The sequence below is a fragment of the Geotrypetes seraphini genome, chromosome 8, assembly GCF_902459505.1.
Source record: "Geotrypetes seraphini chromosome 8, aGeoSer1.1, whole genome shotgun sequence".
Taxonomy (NCBI): domain Eukaryota; kingdom Metazoa; phylum Chordata; class Amphibia; order Gymnophiona; family Dermophiidae; genus Geotrypetes; species Geotrypetes seraphini.
Window position 1 is genome coordinate 165,232,398 of NC_047091.1, and position 22,422 is coordinate 165,254,819.

Sequence of the window (22,422 nt, forward strand, 5' to 3'; positions counted from 1 at the left end):
GTGGGGTAGGACAGGACAAAGAGGCTATGAAATAAACCCATCAGGATGTTTGAAAAAAAAACAACCCAACACCTAATTGGGCAGGAAAATCCAATCGAATCAAAAAATCGATTTAGTAGACTGAATCGAATCAAAATTATTTTTCCTGAATGGGGGCAGCACGAGTGTGGACGCCAGCAACCCATTACACTACTACTATTACTTATTTCTATATTGCTACCAGACGCACGCAGCGCTGTACAGTGACAAAGAGTAAGAAAACAGCCCCTGCACTATACTGCTCACACTTCAAAACGGTTTCCAAGAAGCTGGATACAATCATTCCAGGAATTACATGGTCACTAATTCAAAGCCAAGTTTATATTGAGAATTTAGTTAGATACACTGAATATTAGCATCTTCCTTTACAAGACAGGATATTGCAAAAAAAAAAAAAAAAAAAGGCGCTGTGCATGCCTTGTAAACAACCGTACACTACTGGGACGAGGAGGGGCGAAAGCGGCGAGACAGCTCCCGCGCCCGCTGCATATTAATTGCAGAAGGGCGCGTACCCGGAGTCGTCTGGAGGAACGGAACTCTGCGCATGAGAGACGCCCCGCGCTCGGGCGTCACCCTGGTAACGACGGATCCCCATTGTTGCGCGGACGCTTCCCGCCTCCATGCGTGTGGGCGGTGCTCAGCTGGCGTTCGCTTGTCAGTCAGCGGCCCGGGGCGGGGCGGGGGCTCGGCGGCCGTAGCTGACCGCTGCGCTCGCACTCTGTTAACAGTCACGCGGACAGCTTAGTTCCAGAGCCATGGCCGGGTAAGGAGGCCGGAACCTGAGCGTCCTGTATGTGGGGCGGAGGAAATTAGTGCGTGGCGCCCGCGGCGGTGGAGGCACCGGATGAGGCTGTGCAGAGTGTCGGTCTGGCGGAGGAGGTGAGATAGAAACGATTAGCTTGGCTCCTTTCCTACAGAGCACCTCCCCCCCCCCCGCAATTTACCTGCATATGCTCTTTCAGCAACGTCCTGTCTCTCTATCTCCCCCCCCCCCAACTTCAAGTTCACCTCGGTAGTTCAATGCATTTCCCTAACAGATTCTCCATCCTTTTCCCTCTGAAAGGCGTGTGTGTATGCAAAGAGGCACCTGCTTGCCTTTTAAAGAGGCAAGGTGCTACTATTTTCTTCCTGTCTGCGCCCCCCCCCCCCAGTTACTTCTTACTCGAACTTTTTAACCAATAACTGGCAAAAAAAAACCCACCCCCAACTTCATGCAAATGCAGGGTGTTGGGGGGCACTTATCCTTAAGCTCCAAGAGGGCTTCGAGCATTTTTGGTCTCCAGCTAGAGCTGGCAGGGCATTTTTAATTCTTCGAGGGCTCCTAGGCACACAAGTACACTGGGCCCCCTACTCTGCCTCACCCCACCATGCGCCCAGGCGGAAACGGGAAGCTTTGGGCAAGCAGCACCGCTTGCACAATTACAGTTCCCGTTGCCTTTCTTACCTGCGTTGCTTGCTTGTCATATTTTCCGTCGATGGGGGGGGGGGCCGCGCTGCCGATCGATGCTGGAGGGGGTCCATCGCCGTTTGGAAAAAAACAATGTTGATGCCCTCCTTCATCGGGCCCCCCTGACCTTTTCGGGCCCTAGGCAAGTGCCTACTTGGCCTATTGGTTAATCCTGCCCTGAGAGCTGGTGCTGCTGCAGGTTTAATTCATTTTGCTACACCACATGGCTCAAACGCTTCATTCAGCCCCCTTGCTTGGGCAGATGGCAGGGAAAAAGTACATGGAAATTCTTACAGCTCACTTAGAAAAAGCTGTCTATTTTCTTTCTTGTTATTTATAAGTCCCCTCCCTTAAACAGAGCAATATCTTAATGGGGAAAAAATGATCCATAATAGAGAATGACATGGGGACACATTTTCCCTGTCCCATTCCTGTAAGCTCAGCTTTAACCACACAAACCTCAAACACACATGATTTTAAAGATATTGTACATGAACTTTTGAAATAGCATAGGTCCTTTCCTTGGAAGGAAACACATGGGAATGAAGTAGAACAGTACTAAATGTCATTTTTGTAGAGCACATTTCAGTGTTTGCAGCTTAAGGGGCTCATAATTGAAAGTGAAATATGTCCAAAAACCTGCCCAAGTTGGTACTTGGATGACCTAAAAGACAGCTCATCCAAGTGCCAATAATTGAAACAGCTTTTTGGACATAAGCCACTCTAACCACTACATTCATGGTGGAAACTGTGCGCCCATCAAAAAACCCCAGAACCTACTGTACTGCCATACAGGTGACACCTGCAGCCATAAGAGCTATTGGGGTTGTAGGCAGATGAGTATAGTGGGTTTTGGGGGACTCACATTGACCTGCAAGGGAATTCTGGTGACACCCTTTTTGTGAAGTTCACAGCAATACCCTCTAAGGCAGTGGTTCCCAACCCTGTCCTGGAGGAACACCAGGCCAATTGGGTTTTCAGGCTAGCCCTAATGAATATGCATGAAGCAAATTTGCATGCCTATCACTTCCATCATATGCAAATCTCTCTCATGCATATTCATTAGGGCTAGCCTGAAAACCCAATTGGCCTGGTGGTCCTCCAGGACAGGGTTGGGAATCACTGCTCTAAGGTGCCCCACTACTCTGATGCCATATCTGGGTGGCCAGTCCATTACTTTGCTGGCCCCTCCCATGTTCAAAAGGTCTTGTTCTAGGCGTTTGGGACTTGGACAGTTTTTTTTTGGATGAGAATGTGATATAAAGATTGATGACCTTGCGGTCTGGATGATCAAATGGCTGGAAGTACAGATAGACAAAACCAAAATTTTTTTTTTTAAGATGTATTTTTCGAGAATGGACTTTAGAAGCTGATGACTTGAGGCGACTAGCGCCCTAGGCCCAAAACAAACTTAGCAGTTACTTTTGATTATGCCCCTTCATGTGTACTACCGTATTTTCCCGAAAATAAGACTGTGTCATATTAATTTTGGGTCTAAAAAATGCACTAGAGCTTACTTTCAGGGATGTCTTATTTTTTTCTTGTACAACAATGATCTTTCCCTTCCTTTCCAACACCCCAATACTTCCTCTTTCTTCCTCCCCTCCCCCAAGCTGCTGTCGTGCCAGTGTCGGCTCTTCTTATGACATCACTTCTTAGGCGCGGGTCCAGGAAGTGACGTCAGAGGAAGAGACGATGCTGGCACGACAGCAGGCTGGGGGGTTGTTGCTCATGCCAAGAATGTTACAGAGGTACGGGAGAAGGGAAGCAGTTTGCATGCGTAACAGCGGGGGGGGGGGGGGGGGGCAGCAGAGAGGAGGATGGGTGCTTGGGGCGGACCACTCCCCCTGCCTCCTCCCTTACTACTCCACTGCATTATGTCATCCCATGAGGATGAAGATATTCATAGAGCTATGTGTATGGTTGCACCAAAGGACTGCTTTTACAAAAGTGTATAAAAATACATTTATAAAATGCAAAATGTAATAAGCAAGTTGTTCTTTACAAGAAAGGTACACAAAATGATGAATTTATGGTGTTAGGTAGCAAAAGTGTAAACAGGGTTGCACAGGAACCTAACCCCCTTTTTCAGTGGTAGAGAATGACACGGGGACAAATTTTCCCCCGTCCCCGCAGGGACTCATTTTTCCGTCCCTGCCCCATCCCTACAAGCTCTGTCCTCATCTGCACAAGCCTCAAACACTTTAAAATCATAAGTAGCAACATTCTAGAGCTCAGATTGTGATGTCATAATGCCTCATTCCACCAATGCCTAAGCTCTGTCCTCATCTGCACAAGCCTCAAACCCTTTAAAATCACAAGTAGTAACATTCTAGAGCTCAGATTGTGATGTCATAATGCCTCATTCCACCAATGCCTAAGCTCCGTCCTCATCTGCACAAGCCTCAAACATTTTAAAATCATAAGTAGCAACATTCTAGAGCTCAGATTGTGATGTCATAATGCCTCAGCTCCGTCCTCATCTGCACAAGCCTCAAACATTTTAAAATCATAAGTAGCAACATTCTAGAGCTCAGATTGTGATGTCATAATGCCTCAGCTCCGTCCTCATCTGCACAAGCCTCAAACATTTTAAAATCATAAGTAGCAACATTCTAGAGCTCAGATTGTGATGTCATAATGCCTCATTCCACCAATGCCTAAGCTCCGTCCTCATCTGCACAAGCCTCAAACATTTTAAAATCATAAGTAGCAACATTCTAGAGCTCAGATTGTGATGTCATAATGCCTCATTCCACTAATGCCTAAGCTCCGTCTTCATCTGCATAATATTCACTAACCTGAGCGAATAGTGAGAATATACTGGGTGTGCATGCATTTTAACACCCTGCGAGTATAACGAGTGGGCAAATCAAAGTTTCTTTTGCTCTTGTATCAAAAGTTTATAAAGTTCATAATACAGAATAAATTGCTTTATGTATACTTATACTTTGTTGTACAAACTGATTTGCTTTTGTACCGTTTTGCCACCCTGCCTTATTTTCTTCCCTAATTTTGAACTCGTTTGTAGTGATATTCTAGACAAACTTGTGCAAGTTTAATTATGAAAACTTCATTGCAAAAATTTTCCACTGCACTGTTTACAGCTGGGGCTCTCGATGTTGGTAGACAAATGAGAGCACAGCCCTGATATATTCTTGAGCGAGAGCTGACCTTTGTCCCACATTGGTGTACTTGCTCCAACAGTACACTTTGGAAATTTGACAAGCGTGCCAAATCTGGGGCTTGCGCTCTAGGTATAACTGACTCCTAGCAGCAGGCTGTGGAAGCTGAAAAATATGCTTTATGCCAGCAGATTTCTTCATTGCAAATAGGTACGTTCTTATGGCCAGTGACATTTAGCTAATATTAAACTAGTGTTCATCCCCTGACGGTAATTTTCCTAAGCAGAAACATTTAAGACCGTGTTGAAAGGAAATACAAGGTAAGCAGTGTTGTTTAGTATTTTTGTGAATTCTTTGTGGAAGTGCCATCCGCCAGGCTGAAAGTAGTGCTGGATTCTTTCGTTGTGAAATAAATCCTGTGTTTTTGTCATTTTGAAGTCCTTGTGTTTCTATAGTTCAACCTACGGAAGATCTCCATTTCCTTTAACGAATTATAGGAAGGTATAACGTAGTATTGAAACAGTTGAGAATAGCAGCTGCCTTTTAAACTGCAAAAATGTTTTGTGCTTAACCCTTTCAGGACCAAGGGACATATTTGTCCCATAACTTTAAAATCCTATAAATTTTGATTGGGATAGTCTACAGTTCTAAATTTGATATGTACGGATTCCATATGATACTGCCTTTATGTAAACAAACTGGTTCCGACATTCATTCATTAGCGTCGTTGCCAGATTGACGAGAAGATTCACTTGCCACACTGTCCATAAGCCAGAAGTGTGATTTTTTAAAAAAAAAATAATGATATTTCACAAAAAAAATCAATTTTTTGGCATCTGCAAGCCCTTTTTACCATAAAAATGTCGTCAAAACCACAAAAAGTGGCTTACGATCCTTATGGTCCTGAAAGGGTTAAACGTGCTGTCTTCCGTGATGCATGAGCACACTGTGATATACTGAGGTTGTGGGTTCAAACCCACGCTGCTCCTTTTGACCCTGGGCAAGTCACTTAATCCCCCCCATTGCCCCAGGTACATTAGATAGATTGTGAGCCTGCCAGGACAGAGAGGGAAAAATGCTTGAGTACCTGTAAACCGTTCTGAGCTCCCCTGGTAGAACGGTATAGAAAATAGAATTAAAAAAAAAAACCAACCCAATTTGTTTACTATGTCTGGACTCGTGATGCTAAGAATATGTGTTGCCATACTAGGACAGACCGAAGGTCCATCCACCCTAGTATCCTGTTTCCAGCAATGGCCAATGTAGGTCTAAATACCTGGGAAGATCCCAAAAAGAGTAAAACGGATTTTATATTGCATAAATAGTTTTTACCACAGGGAAACTCCCCTTTTTCAAAGGTTGCTGTGTGGCTTATTTGCGCGGTATGTATGTGCACTGACAAGATGGCGCTTCTGTGGGTGGGGTTTTTGGCAGAATGGGGGAGGAGATGTATATTGGCGTTTGTGCACTATTGGGAAGGTTCTGGGTACATGTTTTCTAGTAGCACGTAGAGAGAGGTTCATTTTTAAAATGAGGCCCGTAATGCCCTTTCTGTCTTCCCCCAAAACCTGCTTCTGGACCTATCCCACGTGACGGTTATGTTGTATCCTGCATTAGACTGCGCGCGTCCAGAGGTTTTGAATTGACACCCTAAGCATTTTGGAATTTGTAGTCAAAATTTTCTTAATGCAGGTAGACTGACCCCTAGTGGGGTATCCTGATGCACTGCAGGGGGCAGTCTAGTAAACAGGGCAATGTTAGGTGTCGGGTGCCACTATTTTGTGATTCTTATATTAGGCTTAGACAATGAATTCTGATAGAAGGTCTGACCCGAATCTTTATTTTAGGGTGAAGTGTCTTTAACCACCCCTGAAATACCTTCTATTAATAATTCTTCAGGCCCTCTGAAATGCCACCAAATGTTCAATAAAATTTCATAACATTTGGCTTTATGCATCCAAATCTTCATCGGGTCACTTTATGAGACATTATAATAACGCCATAATAAATTAGGTTAAACTTTCGACTATTTTTCAACTTTTGCAACTTTTTTTTAACAACTTTTTCTTATTAACTTTTTAGTTAAAGAACTGGGTGGTCGCGTTGTGAAGTTCAAGTTATACCAAGGGATTGTAGCCCTGAGGGAACCCCCCAAAGGTGAAACATGTTGGCGAACTTGTCCATAAACTAAGTACAATATATATCTTCAATATTCTTTTAATTAAAAAGTTGATAAGAAAAAGTTGTTAAAGTTGCAAAAGTAAAAAAAGTTGCAAAAGTTAAAAAATAGTCGAAAGTTTAACCTAATTTATTATGGAGTTAATATAATGTCTCATAAAGTGACCCGATGAAGATTTGGATGCATAAAGCCAAATGTTATGAAATTTTATTGAACATTTGGTGGCATTTCAGAGGGCCTGAAGAATTATTAATAGAAGGTATTTCAGGGGTGGTTAAAGACACTTCACCCTAAAATAAAGACTATTTTGAGTGATGGCAGCGCTGGCGGCCGGAGTGAGTGTGCATAGCTCCTGCCTTTCGGATTTCTGAGGTAGGTGATGAGTATGGCGGGTACAGTAGAGTACCATTAGAAGGGGGTTACCAGATTTTGGGTTTTTTTTTAAGCTGGGAGAAGGAGATCATGCTAGGCAGCCTTTAGGGATTTTGTTTTTATGTTGGGGGTAGAGAGAGCACGGGGCCCACGACTACCAGGTAACTGAAGTGGTGGGGATGCAAACCGGTGACTTTTTTTTTTTATGGTGTCCTTCCTATCAGTTGCCTGAGCCAATTACTGCTCTTTGGCCAGGCAAGAAAGGAATAGTTTTGTAATGAGCTTTGGATTGCTGCCTGGGTGTTGCATGCTTTCTGATAGTGCACATACATGGCAGTTATTTGCATGCTCATTGATTACTTCATTGTACATGGATCTACCATGTGGCTTTCTGCATCAGCCCCTTTATCTCTGGCTGAACTGCCATCTAAAAGTATGAGGGGATGCTGAATAGTTCTCACACAAACCGATTTCCTAAATTCTGAGTGTTTTGTCTCTGTAGCTGAAAAGAGTTATTTTATTTTGCAAAGTACCGATTTGCAGAGTCGTAATGCTGGCAAAAAAATGTTTCAGATCACTGATTGAATGAACCATGTCAACCAAAAATGTGGAATTTTCAAGTGTGGAACTCCCAAGCCGCCATGAAGTTCCTATTCCCGCAGAAGAAAATTCCAAAGGAAATCCATGAATGTATGTTGCAAACACTGAGTGTCAAATATCCATCATACTCTACAGTGAAGAAGTGGTGTTCAAACTTTCAGCATGGAGATTTTGAGACTGAAGATGCAGCAAGGTCTGGGATACTTCAATGGTGTCAACTCATGAAATTGTTGACCATGTCCATGACCTGATTTTGGCAGATAGGCAAATATTAGCTAAATCAATCCAGGGAACGTGTTGGGTGTATAATCCACGAGCAGGTGGGTATGCAGAAACTGTCAGCCAAGTGGATACCCAAAAGTTTGAATGCTGATGAGAGATGATGTCTAGTGGACATTTCCAAGTTGATTTTGCAGGTTTTTCAGTGAACTGGTGCCTATTTTTTGGAACAACTAGTTACTGTTGATGAAACATGGTAACACTAGTATGATCCTGAGACAAAACAACCATGCATGCAATGGTGACACTAGATTCTCCAAGGCCAAGGAAATTCAAGACCCAAAAGTTATCAGGAAAGGTCATGGCCACAGTGTTTTGGGATCAGGAAGGTGTTGTAACAATTGACTGTCTTCCTGGGGGGGCCAAACAGTTATTGCAGAATACTATTGTAACATGCAGTGCATTTAAATGAGGTATTGAAAGAAAAAAGGAGAGGGAAGCTGCGGAAAGGAGTCTCTTTTTGCAAGACAATGCACTTGCTCACAAGGCTGGCAAAACAATGGATGTTTTGATGCAGTTGGAGTTTCATTGCATGGACTTATCCACCCTACTCGCCAGATCTTGCTCCATCTGACTATTTTCTGTTTTCAAACCTTAAAAGGGTTTAAAGAGGTGACTATTTTCAAGTGATTTGGAGGCGATTGCAGCAGTGGAGCAGTATTTCAGTGACCAAACATCAGCATATTTTTTTGTTTGGTTTACAGAAACTTCAGCCATTATGTGCCAAGTATGTTGAACTTGTAAGTTTCGTGGCTCCATGTCATTCCCTTCTTGGTTGGGCTGAGAACGTTTCAGCACCCATCGTAATTATTGTCCTAGCACAAATGTCTGGAGGTGTAGATTTAGTTCAGAAAGCTGATAAATACTTCTATATCACAAACTAACCCCCTCTTTTACTAAGGTGCGGTAGCCGATTTAGCATGTACTAAACGCTAACATGTTCATTATAATCTATGGATGTGTTAGTGTTTAGCACGTGCTAAACCGGTTACCGAACCTTAGTAAAAGGATCCCTAATTAACTTATTTTACTTTTACTGGAGGTTCAGTTGCCCTAAAAAGGATTTTCTACAGCAAACTGGCAGGGATGGGAAAAATTTGTCTCAGTGTCATTCTCTATTCTCAAGCTAGTCTGGTTTTTCAGGATATCCACAATGAGAGAGATTTGTATACAAAGGAGAAAGTACATCAAATCTCTCTTATGTATATTCAATGTAGGTGTCCTGAAAACCAGACTGGTTTGATGGGTCTTGAGGTCTGGGTTGAGAACGCCTATTCTAAGCATTTGCCTGCAGCAGAAATGGCAATAGACTACCCGATAGAGACCAAGCCGTAGTGTAAAAGACTTTGTTACATCTACTCCGTCACAGTGGATCTATGTCCTTTCCCAGGAAGAGAATCCCCTGAATGGGGTCTCAGGGCACTGAAGCCTCAGAAAAATCAAACTTTAAACAAGAAATTAATAAAAAAAAAAAGCTAAGCTGAGGAGAGATCAGAATACCACTGCGCAGTTCACTTACAGAGAAAAAACTGAGGTGTGCACTGGAGCTCCGCCTCTATAGGGGAGGTGGCCAAAGCTGTAAGTATTCTCACTCTGCAAGCCCAAATTGTGGGAAGAGATTGATCACCACACGTACGGAATCTGAAGTAGATTAAGAGATTATTATCCAGGTAAGAACCTAATCTTTTGTTGTTGCACCAAAACAAATACTATGCCTGACGTGGCCATGTTTTGCCTACAGATGGCAGTGATGGGTGCAACAGCCTTCAACTGGACATAACAGTGTAAATAAGATTCAATACTGTTTCACTGAATGGACTAAATCAAGAATTAGACCTCAAGCTTTTTTGTATGTGACTTGACGGTGGCATATCATCATTTCAATATAATATAAGTATAGTATGTCATATAATATAAGTATAGTATAATATAATATAATATAAGTATAGTATGTCAGGTGCAACTCTGGGAAAATCTGAACAGGAAAAGGACCTGGGAGTATTAATCGATAGGACACTGAAGCCGTCGGTGCAATGTGCAGCGGCAGCGAAGAACGCGAATAGAATGCTAGGCATGATAAAGAAGGGAATCACGAGTAGATAGGAGAAAGTCATAATGCCGCTTTATAGAGCGATGGTCAGACCACACTTGGAATACTGCGTCCAGCATTGGTCTCTATACCTAAAGAAGGATATCATACTGCTAGAGAGGGTGCAGAGACGAGCAACAAAGCTGGTGAAAGGTATTGAGAACTTGGATTACGAGGAAAGACTTAAGAGACTGGGGTTGTTCTCCCTTGAGAAAAGGAGACTACGAGGGGATATGATCGAGACATTCAAAATACTGAAAGGAATCAACAAAATAGAGCAGGAAAAAACGTTATTTACAATGTCTAATGTGGCACGGACAAGAGGACATGGGCTGAAGCTAAGGGGGGACAAGTTCAAGACAAATATCAGGAAGTTCTGCTTCACACAACGAGTGGTGGACACCTGGAATGCTCTCCCAGAAGAGGTAATTGTGGAATCCACCATTCTAGGATTTAAGGGTAAGTTAGATGTACATCTCCTTATGAGTGGCATGAAGTGACATGGGTAGGGGTAGGCTAGATGCACTTCTCTTTATGAGAAGCTTGGGGCGATATGGGGACCAAAACTATGCCAGGGTACACCTGGCGGGGCCTCTGCGTGTGCGGATCGCTGGACTTGATGGACCTAGGGTCTGTTCCGGAGATGGCGCTTCTTATGTTCTTAACACTATATATATACCTCAATATCTCCACTATTCATTGAAGAGGTAAATATTAAATCCTTATTACTTCCACACTTCATCTTTATGTGAAGGACGTGAATTATATATAGGACTTTATATGAAAAAATAAGAGGAAAAACATTTTCAATTACCTACTTCTCTAATCTTATCACAGCTATAAAAAAAATGAAAAACTCCTAAAATTTCAGATCCTTAAAAACACTATCTTTAAAAAAAAAAAAAAAAAATTTTTACATGTTTATTGAAATTTTTCAAAATATACAGTGCACCAAATTTTTGAGACAATGAACATCTCACATCAGTGACATCAACAATGTCCAACCAATCAACCAATACATAACACTACTGATTTTCCAGCAACGGATGGTCCGCCACCTCCAGACAAAATTATGAGTGGGAATCTCAAATTCCTGTGCCCACCAGACCAGTTTACTGGGTGGCCCATTGATGGCTTTGTGTAGCCGTGTTCATGTGGATTGTTTATGCTACAGAGATGATCAGGAACTATACAATATAGAGAAATGCAAGGTCATGCATATAGGGAAAAAGAACCCGATGTTCAGCTACAAAATGGGGGGGTTGGTACTGGGAGAAAGTAACCTTGAAAAAGACTTGGGAGTGTTGGTGGATACAACAATGAAACCAACGGCGCAATGCGTGGCAGCCTCAAAGAAAGCAAACAGAATGTTGGGTATTATCAAGAAGGGTATTGCAACAAGAACGAAGGAAGTCATCCTGCCGCTGTATCGGGCTATGGTGCGCCCGCACCTGGAGTACTGTGTCCAATATTGGTCGCCGTACCTTAAGAAGGATATGGCGATACTTGAGAGGGTCCAGAGGAGAGCGACACGAATGATTAAGGGTATGGAGAACTTTTCATTCGCTGAAAGGTTAGAGAAGCTGGGCCTCTTCACCCTGGAAAAGCGGAGACTCTGAGGTGACATGATAGCGACTTATAAGATTACTAGTCATTAAGCCCGTTACATTAACAGGTGCTAGAATACTGTTCACCCTCTATGTTGCCCCTTCCATTCACTGCCCTCTCTCCCTGTCCCATATGGCCTCTCTCCATCTCCTCTTTCCTTTTCCCTTGGTCTGGCATACCTTCCTCCTTCCCTCCATGCCCTGCCATCTGTTCTTCCCTCCAAGCCACTCTCCTCTGTGCTCACTTTCCTCCTTCAACTACTTCATCGGGCAACAGCAGCATTCACAATTCATTGCTGTTGCTGGCTTCAGGTATTCCTCTCTGGCGGGTCCTGTGTTCATGAAGTAGGCAGGACCTGCCAGAGAGAAAGGCCTGAAGCCGCAACAGCAGTGAATTGTAAACGCTGCTGCTGCCTGAAGCACCCGAGGCAGACGGTTCTCTCCCCTCCCAGCCCAACCCCCGCTGACTTTGCGACTCTCTCGGCGAGATGACTTTAATAGCAAACCTCCCTCCAGCGTTGGCAGCACGCTAAACAGGCTGGTTCGCGGCTTTCTTCTGCTGTTGAGTTTATCTGTCGCGTCATTGATGACATCATTAGTGACGCGGCAGAGGGACTCAACTGCAGGAGAAAGTCGCGAAGCAGCCTGTTTAATGTGCTGCGACTGCCAACGCTGGAGGGAGGTTTGTGTAGAAGCGATATGTGTCTATGTGTCTTCTATGTGTCTCTTCCCCTGCAGTACCTTTGCAGCACTTTGCTGCGGTGCATCCTCCCATCCCGAGTCTGTTTCTCCCGGTTTGTGTAGCCGCCGCATACGCACTCTGGCCACAGACCTACGGATCAGGGATTACAGATCACGCAGGTCTGAGTGCGCATGCACGGCTAGCGTTTTATTATATAGGATGAAAGGTATAGAGAGGGTGGAGAAGGACAGGCTCTTCAGCGTATTAGGAACTACAAAAACAAGAGGGCACTCAGAGAAATTGAAAGGGGGCAGATTTAGAACCAATGCTAGAAAATTCTTCACTCAGAGGGTGGTGGATACCTGGAATGCACTTCCGGAAGATGTAATAGGACAGACTACATTAAATGGTTTTAAAGAGGGACTAGATAAATTCCTTAAAGATAAGGGGATTGAAGGCTACAGATAAAGGAGGACACAGGAGCAAAAAGGGCATATATAAAAGGGAAAAGGGGTTTTCAGTATATAAGGGAGTAGGAATCAAAGGGTTAGACAAAAAATCACTTACAGGTCATGGACCTGATAGGCCGCCGCGGGAGCGGACCGCTGGGCTCGATGGACCCTTGGTCTGACCCAGCGGAGGCAAATTCTTATGTTCTTATACAGATGACGTTTTATTGAGCTTCCAAGCCTTTGGTAGATGTGAGAGGGGAGACTCGGACCTGTACTGCAGTTATAAAGGTGACCACTGTTTGTTTGGCGAAACAGTTCATCAGGCAAGGTTTTGGAACCATAGGTGCCAGAAAATCGGTGTGTACCTTTATTCTAAAACATGGTGCCTATTTTTTTCTGGGAATTCCACTGACCAGCCCATGCCCCTCCCATGGCTACACTCTTTTTTGAGTTATGCGCTGTGAGTTTTAGGCACCCAAGTTATAGAATAGGACGTAAGGCATTGGTGCCAATTAACTCCAGTAAATAGCACCTAATTGACTATTTCTGTGCACATCTGGGCTGGGTGCTCAGCTCTGGGCGACCTTTATACAATCTGGGGGACAGTGTTTGATTTTTTTAAAACTATTACCAGGTGTGTGGGGATTTGGATGGAAAAATATTTTTCAAGGGAAGCTCCTCTTCTAAAGTACCTGTCTTCCTTTCTGCCAGGCAGAACCTCCTCTATTTACTGACTGAAAAAGGGCATACAAATATTTCAAATATATTTAGTAATTATAACTGCTTGTTTTGTATCTTGAAACCAGTTTAAGTATCCCCAATGACCTTGTTTGTGGTGTGTGTTCAGTTAATACATAAACTTGAGAGATACTTGTCACATGGCCAAAAAATGAGTGATTCTGATCTTGTGAGACTTGTGAATGGTTTGCATAAAGAACAAACAGTCTGTGAGCTGACACGAGGAAGTGCTGAAAAGTTCTTAGCACCACCAACTTCCTAAATTCTGAGTGTTATTTTGCCACTGTAGCTGAAAAAGTGCCATTCTTCAGAATTATAATGCTACTAGTGTTTAAGCCCGTTACATTAACGGGTGCTAGAAAGCTGCCCCCTTTCCCTCTCCCCCTCCAGTTCCTCCCTAACTGTCTCTCCGTGGCTCCCCTTCTGTCTTCCCCCCCTAAGCAAAACGATCTGCCTCCCAGCACACTCCTCCCCCTGAAGCAGCCCCCTTTCCCTCTACCCCTCCAATTCTTCCCTGACAGTGTCTCCGTGGCCCCCCTTCTGTCTCCCCTCCCAAGCAAAGCTGTCTGCCTCCCAGCACACCCCTCCCCCAAAGCAGACTCCTTTCCCTCTACCCCTCCAATTCCTCCCTGACTGTCTCTTCGTGGCCCCCATTTTGTCTCCCCCCCAAGCAAAGCTGTCTGCCTCCCAGCACACCCCTCCCCCAAAGCAAACCCCTTTTCCTCTACCCCTCCAATTCCTCCCTGACTGTCTCTCCGTGGCTCCCCTTCTGTCTCCCCCCCCAAGCAAAGCTGTCTGCCTCCAAGCACACCCCTCCACCAAAGCAGGCCCCTTTCCCTCTCCCGCTCCAGTTCCTCCCTGTCTCTCCATGGCCCCCCCTTCTGTCTTCCCCCCCAAGCAAAGCTGTCTGCCTCCAAGCACACCCCTCCCTCAAAGCAGGCCCCTTTCCCTCTCCTGCTCCAGTTTCTCCCTGTCTCTCCGTGGCCCCCCTTATGTCTCTCCCCCCCAAGCAAAGTTGTCTGTCTCCAAGCACACTCCTCCCCCAAAGCAGGCCCCTTTCCCGCTCCTCCCTGTCTCTCCGTGGCCCCCCTTCCGTCTCCCCCCCCTAAGCAAAACGATCTGCCTCCCAGCACACCCCTCCCCCCAAAGCAGCCCCCTTTCTCCTCCTGTGAGAATGTTTACCTGCATGGGCCACCTGCAGCACCCTCCAGCTGTTCCTGAGCTGAAACTCCTTCAGTCGCCTCCCGCATACACTTTTTTGAAGATGCGCGCCATCCCCGCGGTCTGGCCAGCTCCCCTAGTCCCTTGCCGCCGCCACCCCCTTCCCTTCCCGTGGTCGACAAACCTCTTGGCTCCAGCAGTGGCTGCAGCACTGTAAACACGCTGCTTCGCGGCCTCTACTGCCCCGATTTGCTCTGCTGCGTCTCTGATGATGCCGAGACTACGGATATCCATGGAACGTGTTGGGTGTATAATCCATGAGCAGGTGGGTGGCCAAATGTTTGAATGCTGATGAGAAACAATGTTGAGTGGACACTTCAAAGTTGATTTTGCAGGTTTTTCAGTGAACTGGTGCCCACTTTTTGGAACAACTTGTTACTGTTGATGAAACATGGTAACACTACTATGATCCTGAGACAAAACAACCATGCATGCAATGGCGACACTCAGATTCTCCAAGGCCAAGGAAATTCAAGACTCAAAAGTCTAACAGGAAAGGTCATGGCCACAATGTTTTGGGATCAGGAAGGTGTTGTAATGACTTTCTTCCAAGAGACCAAACATTTGATTTAAAATACTACAGTAATTTGCTGTGCCGATTGAAGGAGGCATTGAAAGAAAAAAGGAGAGGGAAGCTGCGGAGAGGAGTTATTTTTTGCAAGGCAATGCACCTGCTCACAAGACTGGTAAAATGATGGATGTTTTGACACAATTGGGGGTTTCTGTGCATAGATCAGTGTATTGCTAATTGTGCGCTGTGAAGAGATTCCGGGTCTGCCGCCAGGGATTCAAGAATGGATGATTTGTATGCAAGTCTGCCAGCATGATAGCACAGGGCTGCGTCTGAAAGCCTCAGAGCATGCGCGGACATTGACTTGATGTAAATATGCTTGCAATGTCATTGCGTCAATGTCTGCACATGCTAAGGGAAGACAAGAAGAGGTTCATATGGAGCTTGGGGTGGGACAGGTTTGTGGGAAGAATGGGGCATGGGTCCTCTTTTTTTTTTTTTTTGTAGCACATAAAAAAAACAAAACATTTGTTCCATTAGTGTGCTGGAGCTAAAAAAAATTTTGAGAGACACTGGCATAAATTTCCAAATCTTAAAAAGAGTTTGAAATGGTGACTGTTTTCAAGTGATTTTACGGTGGTTGCAGCAGTGGAGCAGTATTTCAGTAACCAGACATCGGAGTATTTTTTTGGAAGGGTTACAGAAACTTCAGACACGATGTTCCAAGTGTGTTGAACTTGGGGATGAATATGTGGAATAACTTGTAAGTTTCATGGCTCCATGTCATTCACCGCCTCGAACTATCGTGGCTTTGGCGGTATATAAGAATAAAATGATTATTATTATTCTTGGTTGTGCTGAGAACTTTTCAGCACCCCCCTCCATATTCAGAAGTGACTCTTTTTTTCCCCTAGTTGTCTATATAGCAGTGTTTGGCACAGTAGGCTGACTTGAAAATGTGTTATTTACATCCGTGGCTAGAAGAAAGTATTTTGGAAGCAAAACACAGCAGTACTGGGATGCAGTCTTGGAATTTTTTGTTTCCATGGGATTTGCAGTACTAATTTGGAGTCCATTTACTTTGTAGCAGAAAGAGCTTTAGTTTATTTTTTTGTGATATCTTAGAAAATAAAGGAAAAAAGGGCATGTTAAGGAGAATAAAACCCACAAACTTGAGTTAAAATCATATATATTAAGTAAAAGATGGCTACTGAGTGCTTCACCTCCTAAAAATTGGGTGGGTAGTTTCCTAGGGAAAGTTCCCTTCTCTTTACATCAAAGTGTGTCTCAAAATGTATGCCATGGCACAGTGGTGTGCCCCAAAGAGATTCTGGGTGTGCCACGAGGGATTCCAGAATTTTTTTTTTTTTTTTAATTCCCTTCATAAGTATACACTAGAATAGATGACATGTACATCACATACATCTTCAACATCTTTATAAATGATCTGGACATTGATATGACGAGTGAGGTGATTAAATTTGCGAATGATACAAAGTTATTCAGAGTAGTGAAGATTCAGGGGGATTGCGAAGATCTACAAAGTGACATAATCAAGCTCGAGAAATGGGCTTTGACATGTTTGACATGGGCTTTGACATGATTGAGACCTTTAAGTATATCACGGGGCGTATAGAGGTGAAAGATGATATCTTCAGTCTTACAGGGCCCTCGGTAACCAGAGGACACTCGCTGAAAATCAGGGGAGGGAAATTTCAAGGTGATGGTAGGAAGTACTTCTTCACCGAAAGGGTGGTCGATCATTGGAACGAGCTGCCTCAGCAGGTGATTGAGGCCAACAGCGTGTCAGATTTTAAGAGAAAATGGGATATTCACGTGGGATCTATAGGGGAGTAAAAGTCAGGGAGTGGGTCATTGGTATGGGCAGACTCGATGGGCTATGGCCCTTTTCTGCCGTCAATTTCTATGTTTCTAAATGAGGTTCAACATGGATAAATGCAAAGTGGTGCATGTCGGTAACAAAAATCTCATGCACGAATACAGGATGTCCGGGGCGGTACTTGGAGAGACCTCCCAGGAAAGAGACTTGGGAGTTCTGATTGATAAATCGATGAAGCAGTCAGCACAATATACTGTGGCGGCAAAAAGGAATGAATGCTAGGAATGATTAAGAAGGGGATCACGAACAGATCGGAGAAGGTTATCATGCAGCTGTACCAGGCCATGGTGTGCCCTCACCTGGAGTACTGCGTCCAGCACTGGTCGCCATAGATGAAGAAGGACACAGTACTACTCGAAAGGGTCCAGAGAGAGCGACTAAAATGGTTAAGGGGCTGGAGGAATTGCCTTACAGTGAGAGATTGGAGACATGATCGAAACATTCAAAATACAGACGGGAATAGTCTTAGTAGATAAAGACAGACTGTTCACGCTCTCCAAAGTAGGGAGAACGAGAGGGCACTCTCTAAAGTTGAAAGGGGATAGATTGCGAACAAACGTAAGGAAGTTCTTCTTCAGCCAGAGAGTGGTGGAGGGCTGGAACGCTCTTCCGGAGTCTGTTGTAGGGGAAAACACCTTCCAGGATTTCAAGACTAAGCTGGACAAGTTCCTGCTAAACTGGGATGAACGCAGGTGTGGCTGGACTCATTTAGAGCACTGGTCTTTGGCCTGGGGGCCGCCGTGTAAGCGGACTACTGGGCAGGATGGACCACTGGTCTGACCCAGCAGCAGCAATTCTTATGTTCTTAACACTAGAAATGCTCTATGATGCACAATAGCGTCCAAACAGAGGAAAAAAGACCTCAAAGAACCCACGGAGTCCAGTCGATAGAAAGATGCCGATTTTAGGGTTTGGATCTTTTTTTCCTGTTTGGACACTATTGTGCATCGTAGTGCGTTTGTAATGTTCTACATCATTTATTTGTCCTAGGAAGAGGCGGTCTGAGAATACCACGAATGATTGAAATTGCGAATTTGCAGGGGAACACTGTATATCTTTGGAGAGCTAATGAGAATCTATCGACTAAGTAAGGTGGGGCATAGCCAAAGGCAACCTTATAACGGATATATCCCAGCTTGAAAATTATTCGGGCTTCTACTGGGAGCTAGTACAGTTTACGATAAAAAGGGGGACACGTGGTGAAACTTTAGGCCATAAATAAGCCTAACGGCAGTATTCTGTATGAGTCTGGCCATGTTCTTTTTGGTGCTAGTGATATAAACGATGTTGCAATAATCAAGATGACTCAGTAATAGTGATTGAATCAGGACTCTGAATGCTGAAAGTTAAAAGTATGGTCTAATGGTACACAATTTCCACAGCATATAATACAATGTCAATCTGATTCTTCATGGTCAAGTTCTGGTCAAAAACAACTCCCAATATTTTAATCGATGAATGTATTGTATATTGAATAGAGTTTAGGGTAATGGATAACTCACGAGGAGTCTTTTGTTTAACGTGTCTGGAAAGAACTACAGCATACATCTAAACATATGGAGGTTAGAAAGAACTTCAGTATGGTGATGAACATGTAAGTGAAATGGTGTTTTGAGATAAAGACTAAAAAAAAATAAATATATATGTATCTATAATAATAAAACCCTAGAGTACGCATGCGCTCTTGAAACTTTGTGATTCCTGGCGCTGTGAGGTGTGCCTCCGTGCTGAATTCGATTTTCAAACACGGAGGCAGGTCAGAACACAGAGCAACTCCCCCCTCGCCGTCACTCACCGCCAGAGTGCCGCCTCACTGCTTCCGCTGATTCGGAGGGGGGGCACAGGCGCACCTGCCAGCATCTTCTTCTCACCCTCCTCCCTCTTGCCTGCTCACCGCCCGCCGTGGCTCCTCTCTCGAATGGGCCAGGGACTACGGGCGGGCGGCCCGCAGACAGGAGGCTGCCGAAACACACAAAGCTTCCCCGGAAGGTGGGGAGGGGGGAAATCGGCAAGCGAAGGCGAGGAGGGAGTTGGAGCAGGCCGCAGAGGCTGTTGGTGCCTGCAGGCCGCAGCGGCTTCAGGCGGATGTCGGTGGAGGTAAGGGTTGCTGCTGGACATGGGAAGAGGTGCTGATGGACGGGAGGGGGGAAAAGGAAGGGAGGCCTACTGCTGGACAGGGGGAGTAGAAAAGAGGTGCTGCTGGACAGGGGGGGCAGGAAAAGGAAGGGAGGCCTACTGGACAGGGGGAACAGAAAAGAGGTACTGCTGGACAGGGGAAGAGGTGCTGGACAGGGGGAACAGAAAAGAGGTACTGCTGGACAGGGGAAGAGGTGCTGATGAATGGGGGGGAAGGAAGGGAGGCCTACTGCTGGACAAGGGGAGCAGGAAAGAGGTGCTGCTGGACAAGGGGGAGTTAAAACAAAGGGAGAAGGGCTGCTGCTGGATAAGGGGAGCAGTGAAGGGGTGTGGTGGTGGACACAGGGGAAGAAAAAGGAAGGGAGAATGGACAGGGGGAGCAGGCAAGGGGTGGTGGTGGACAGCCGATGAAAACGAAAGAAAGACAGAAAGAAAGAAATACAGAAATAGGCTAAGGAGAGAGAAAGAAATAAATACAGACACACACATATTGTAGCACCCGTTAATGTAACGGGCTTAAAGACTAGTATATATATATTAAAAGACAGGGAAGGTTATTTATTTATGATGTGTGAATATTTTGATTATTTATTAATAATTTCAAAGATGTGATATTATGTGATTATTTAATAAAATGATTTATATTATGCATGAATAGTGTTTTTATATTGTGAGACAGTGAATATGCAAGAGATCTACAGTATTTGCATTCAGTGGAGGCAGCGCATGCAAATAGCTCTCTTGCGTATTCATTGAGGAAATCTGAAAGCCCGACTTGAGTGGTGGTCGTGGAGGACCAAGGTTGCCCACTCCAGTTCAGTTAGAATCTTCTCTCTGAAAGCCCTGCTGATGACTTGTGTAGGGCATGTCTAGAGGTCATAGATTTTATACTGGTCAGCTGTTAGCACCGGTGTACTAGATATGGGAAATTTTAAATATAGCAGCAATGCTAGCTGAAAACACAAGGAGCACATGCTGCCTGTTGACATTATGTGAAGCTTCCTGGAACCATGCTGGCATGATTAACGTAGCAGAGGATTTTGTGGGACTAGAAGTTACCAAGCTAGAGGAATTTGGAGGTCTGTATCCTACCAGTAAAAATAAGAAAGTTTTAAGAGATGTGTGTGATATATCCATTTTTAGAGGTACAATATATTTACTAGTAATTTTGGTCTTTTATAGATTTAATCTAGCAGTGACTTTCTTCGTAGAACATACCAGAGACATTAGTACTGAAATCTTTTGAAATTATCATATGGGTGCATTGGTGTTCTCACTGTTTTCAGGACTTTTCTTTCGTTGTACTATAAGACATGTTTTACTATAAGAGTACATTTATTATTTTAAAAATTGATATACCATCTACAACTAGGTGGTTCACAGTATTTATTTATTCAATTTTCTATTCTGTTCTCCCAGAGGAGCTCAGAACGGTTTACATGAATTTATTCAGGTACTCGAATATTTTTCCATCTGTCCTGGTGGGCTCATAATCTATCTAATGTACCTGGGGCAATGGGGGGATTAAGTGACTTGCCCAGGGTCACAAGGAGCAGCGTGGGTTTGAACCCATAACCTCAGGGTGCTGAGGCTGTAGCTTTAACCACTGCGCCACACACACCCCACATAAAAAGTACAAACATAAAAAACTTAGGATTAAACATTATAAAGCAAAATCTTAAAAACAACTACTCTTAAAAGAACCCACTGTGCTACTGAAAACCTTGGACATTTCACAAAAATGCTGTAGCAAACAATTGCATTTTCAATAGTTTTTTTAAATCTTAACCAGTCAGAATTCAGCCGTAACTGCCCCATCAATGCGTTCCATAGCTTAATGCCTACAATTCAAAAAGCCGTCAAAAAAGTATGGCTATTATAATAACTATTGTTTTACCGGGAACAAATATCAATGTATCATATAGTAGTGCAGGACACCGGTAGATATTGAAATCAATAGTTTTAGTAAGTATGAGTATGCCTCAGCCCCCCCATTCCACCGCTGTACTATCTCTTGACTGCGGAGAGAATTATGTGGCACTTCATCATTGGCTGCTCATTACCCAATAATACATGCTATTATAAACGTTGTTTAAAATACATTTTTTAGATATTTTCAGTTTAAATATAATGAGTGTACTTAGCTTGTTTGTATAGCTGTTATCAGCCAATGACTAGGAGTTTAACCCGACATGTTTCGCACCAACAGGCGCTGTGTCAAGGGTCTCCCGAGGTCATGCGTGTCATCCGACTCAAAAAGTATCCAGAGTGTATTATTGGGTAATGAGCAGCCAGTGATGAAGTGCCACATAATTCTCTCCGCAGTCAAGAGTGGTAGAGTGGTAGAGTGGTGGGGCTGAGGCATACTCATACTTACTAAAACTATTGATTTCAATATCTACCGGTGTCCTGCACTACTATATGATACAATTCAAAAAGCAGAAGCTCTGGTTTCAGCTTATCTACCTTGTATTATTGGTTCCCATTGATTAACATGTTGGTTAATGTAATAATTTTTGATTCTGGCAGCTTTCTTATTTTGAGATGTATAAAGTATTGGCTACGAATGTTTTTTTTTGTGAATATTTGTGTCTGCATTTCCATGTATTTGTTTTGAATATGACCTCTTGAGCTTCTCAAGCTGCCTTCTGTACTTTGAGAAATCTGCAATAGAGACCGACACGGGGACAAATTTTTCCCCGTCCTCGCGGGCACTCATTTTCCCGTTGAGTTATTTTCCAGTCCCTGCCCCATTCCTGCAAACTCTGTCCTCATCTGCACAAGCCTCAAACACTTTACAATCATAAGTGTTTAAGGCTTATTGCAGTTAAGGCAGAGCTTGCAGGAATGGGGAAGGGACAGTGACCAAAACTTGTGGGGTGCAGGATGGGGAAATTGCGTTCCTGTGGGGACAGGGACAAACTTGTCCCCGTGTCATTCTCTAATCAAAATTGGCCTGTGGTTTTTCTTGTAGCAGCCAACTCTTTTCATGCCGTTTTGTGAATAAAAGAGGACATCAAGTGGTCAGCTCAGGGTATAACACAG

General features: G+C 44.1%; 1 protein-coding gene across 4 annotated transcripts in view; it reads left to right on the forward strand.

The window, feature by feature from the left end:
• The first annotated feature begins 632 nt into the window (after positions 1 to 632).
• ACACB (acetyl-CoA carboxylase beta) overlaps positions 633 to 22,422 on the forward strand; it is a 272,288-nt gene continuing 250,498 nt past the window's right edge. The window contains exon 1 of one of the 4 annotated variants that reach the window (XR_004540311.1): positions 633 to 918. The gene's annotated coding sequence lies outside the window, so the exon portion shown is untranslated. Of the gene's footprint in view, positions 919 to 4,802; positions 4,822 to 22,422 lie in introns of those variants that run through there. The other 3 variants (XM_033954376.1, XM_033954378.1, XM_033954377.1) reach the window with 3 other exon arrangements.